The 3,492-nt window shown below is 40.2% G+C and overlaps 1 non-coding gene across 1 annotated transcript; it reads right to left on the bottom strand.

The window, feature by feature from the left end:
- Nucleotides 1–2,697: 2,697 nt before the first annotated feature.
- Nucleotides 2,698–2,801, bottom strand: LOC148565054 (small nucleolar RNA R71). Its single transcript, XR_015884868.1, has one exon. It is a non-coding gene; the product is annotated as a small nucleolar RNA R71 (small nucleolar RNA).
- Nucleotides 2,802–3,492: the final 691 nt, after the last annotated feature.

Below are 3,492 nucleotides of genomic sequence, written 5' to 3'. Positions count from 1 at the left end.
CTAACGTGGAAAGAAAAGAGGAGCTCCAACGTTAGTGCTAAAAGTGAACACCACTAACGTTCTAAAAGGCCATACATAAGCCACGTTAAGAGCCACGTTAATCTAATTAACGTGAACTCTAACGTGGAGATTAGAGGAGATCGCCAACGTTAGTGACACTCACCTTTGTCACTAACGTTGGAACAGGCCAAGATTACCCATGTTAGTGGTCACATTAAGGCCACTAACGTGAAGGGTAACGTGGAACAAGGAGTGATAGGCCAACGTTAGTGACACTCACCTTTGTCACTAACGTTGGAGATGGCAATTACCACCACGTTAGTGGCCACGTTAATCTAATTAACGTGAACTCTAACGTGGGGAGGAGGGGCGTTTGGAGCGTTAATGACAAAGGTAAGTGTCACTAACGCTCTCGAAGCTTAGGCATGCCCACGTTAAGGGTCACGTTAGTTATACTAACGTGAACTCTAACGTGGGGAAAAGAGGCAATAAGCAACACTATTGGAAGAGGTGAATGCCAATAACATTTGCGAAGGACCAAGAGGCAACGTTAGTGGTCATGTTAGTGCCACTAACGTTGAAGTTAACGTGGATCATTTTTGGCTTGGAACGTTAGTGAAAAAGGTGACCGTCACTAACGTTCTCGAACCCACATTTTCACTTAACGTTAACACCACTAACGTCCTAACTAACGTCCATGCCTAACTCACACTTTTCTGCAAGCAAAGCTGAGCCTACTAAAGACTATAACTACTTCAACTCAAGATCAAAGGCCCATATCCAAGACTTGAAGAGCCAACTAGAAGATCAGAAGAGTAGTATATATAGGAGTAGTTTTGAACTAGTAGGGAGCTTTTGCATTTTTGGAGAACTACACTCTGTATATTTTACTTTCTCTGCAACTTCTAGTTTTATTTTGAGAATGTACTTTTCATTTATGCTTTCCATTCCTAGAGCTATGAACAACTAAACCCCTTTTATTGGGTTAGGGATCTCTGTTATAATTTGATGGATCAATAATAGTTTTCATTATTCTTCTTCTTTTTTTTCTCTTGTTTCTACTAGAAAGCTTTCAATCTTCATCCAATTAGGTAGTTGTCTTGGAAAAGAAGCTATTCATACTTGGATCTCTTCGGAACCTTGGAAGAGGAATGAAGAGATCATGCTAGAAATGCTTTCTCATATTGGACCAAATTGGGGTTTGGATGGATATAGTGACATATAATCCTACCAACACTTTGATTTGGGAATACATGTGGTATAATCAGTGACCATACTTCATCTCTTCTCATGAGCAATTAGACTAAAGAATTGGCTATTGATCAAGATTTGAGAGATTGAATTACCAAGGAATTGGAATCCAATCACTTAAGATTGCCAAGGAGATTAATGAATGCATTGATTGAGGAAGAGATGAGAATGAACTTGATCCGGAGAATACAACATCTCCTGAGCCCAATGAATCCCCCATTTCTGATCTTACCCATTCTCTTTACTTTCTGCCATTTACTTTTATGTTCATTTCCCCAAATCCCCATTTAAGATTCTGCAATTTACTTTCCGCCATTTATATTCTGCTCTTTATTTCCAGCATTTACATTTTTTGTTATTTACTTTCCCGCCATTTACATTTCTGCAATTACCAACTCAATTTCTACTTAGCTCAACTAGAACATTCCTCTGATTAAAGTTGCTTGACCAACCAATCCCTGTGGGATTTGACCTCACCCTATTGTGAGTTTTTTACTTGACGATAATTCGGTATACTTACCGAGGGAAATTTGTTGAGAGACAAGTTTCCGTGCATCAAGTTTATGGCGTCGTTGTCGGGGATTGATTTTGTATCAACAACGATTAAATTGGTGGATAAATAGATTGAGCATTTTTCTTTTGTTTGATTTAATTTCATTTGAGTGATTTACTTTTAGTTTTAGCTATTTTCTTCCCTTTACCCCTTACCCGTTTGTGGTGTTATCTTCATTCTTTTTACAATTCAGTTCACTAACCCACTAATTGTTTGATATATTGCATCACTCACCCTAACAGCATTCCTAACAAGAGTAAACTCCATTCAATTTCTATCTTGCTTTTTTTTGCTCTGTTGGTTGTACGATAGGTAGAAGAAGCAGGGCTTCAACTTTCTTTGATTCTAAACCTGAGAGCACCCTCCTTAGATTAAGGAGGGAAGCAAGAAGAAAGAGAGTCGTTGGTGCTGAGGAAGAGGAGGAGTATTTTGAACCAGACATGGGTGAGAATATGGAGAACCATCATGAAGAGGAGGGTCACAACCATGGCAGAGAAGGTCCAGTGTATCATGCTGGGCAAGAGAGAAGAGTTTTAGGCTCTTATATAAATTCAAACCCAGGAAACTATGGAAGTAGCATCCAAAAGCCAACCATACATGCCAATAATTTTGAACTAAAATCCCAGCTCATCACCCTTGTTCAGAACAACTGTTCATTCGGAGGAAGTGTCCAAGAAGACCCCAATCAACATCTAACCACCTTCCTGAGGATATGTGATACTGTGAAGTCTAATGGTGTTCATCCTGACACCTATAGACTTCTTCTGTTTCCCTTTTCACTCAAGGACAAAGTATCCAAATGGCTGGAATCTTTCCCGAAGGAGAGTTTAACAACCTGGAAAGATATGGTGAACAAATTCTTGGCGAGATTCTACCCTCCTCAGAAAATCAACAGGTTCAGAGCTGAAGTACAAACATTCAGGCAACAAGATATTGAAACTCTCTATGAAACATGGGAGAGGTTTAAGGACTTGACAAGAAGTTGCCCACTAGACATGTTCAATGAATGGGTGCAGTTACATATTTTCTATGAGGGTCTTTCTTATGAATCAAAGAAGGCAGTAGACCACTCATCTGGGGATCTCTGAACAAGAAGAAGACCATTGAAGAAGCCATAGATGTCATTGAGACTGTAGCTGAGAATGATTACTTCTATGCTTCTAAAAGAGGTAATACTAGAGAAGTGATGGAGCTGAACAACGTGGATGCACTGCTGGCTCAAAACAAGATGATCACCAAGCAGCTGGCTGACCTTACCAAGAAGATGGAAATAAACCAAGTAGCAGCAATCACTACCTCATCAGCAGCTCAAGAAGGAGTGAATGCAGAGGCTGAGGGTGATCAGGAACAAGCCAATTACATTGAGAACTCACCTAGGCAGACCCATGATCCATACTCCAAAACTTATAATTCAGGTTGGAGAAACCACCCAAACTTTGGGTGGGGAAATCAACAAGATCAAGCCCAAGATCAGAGACGTCACAACCCCAACCACAATGCAGCTCACCAACATTCCACACAGAGATCATATCAGCACCCACCTAACAATACCCCTCAACATCCATATCAAAACCAAAATGGCCCTTCTCACCCCTCCAATCTCAACTCACCATCATCCGAAGATAGACTCTCAAGGATTGAGACTCTACTTGAAGGCATATGTAAGGAAATTCAAGACAGTAAAATGT

The sequence above is a fragment of the Arachis ipaensis genome, chromosome B5 (genome assembly GCF_059453495.1).
Source record: "Arachis ipaensis isolate K30076 ecotype BB chromosome B5, ASM5945349v1, whole genome shotgun sequence".
Lineage (NCBI taxonomy): Eukaryota > Viridiplantae > Streptophyta > Magnoliopsida > Fabales > Fabaceae > Arachis > Arachis ipaensis.
Note: the sequence above shows the minus strand (reverse complement) of the source record. Positions and strands in the feature narration are given on the sequence as shown.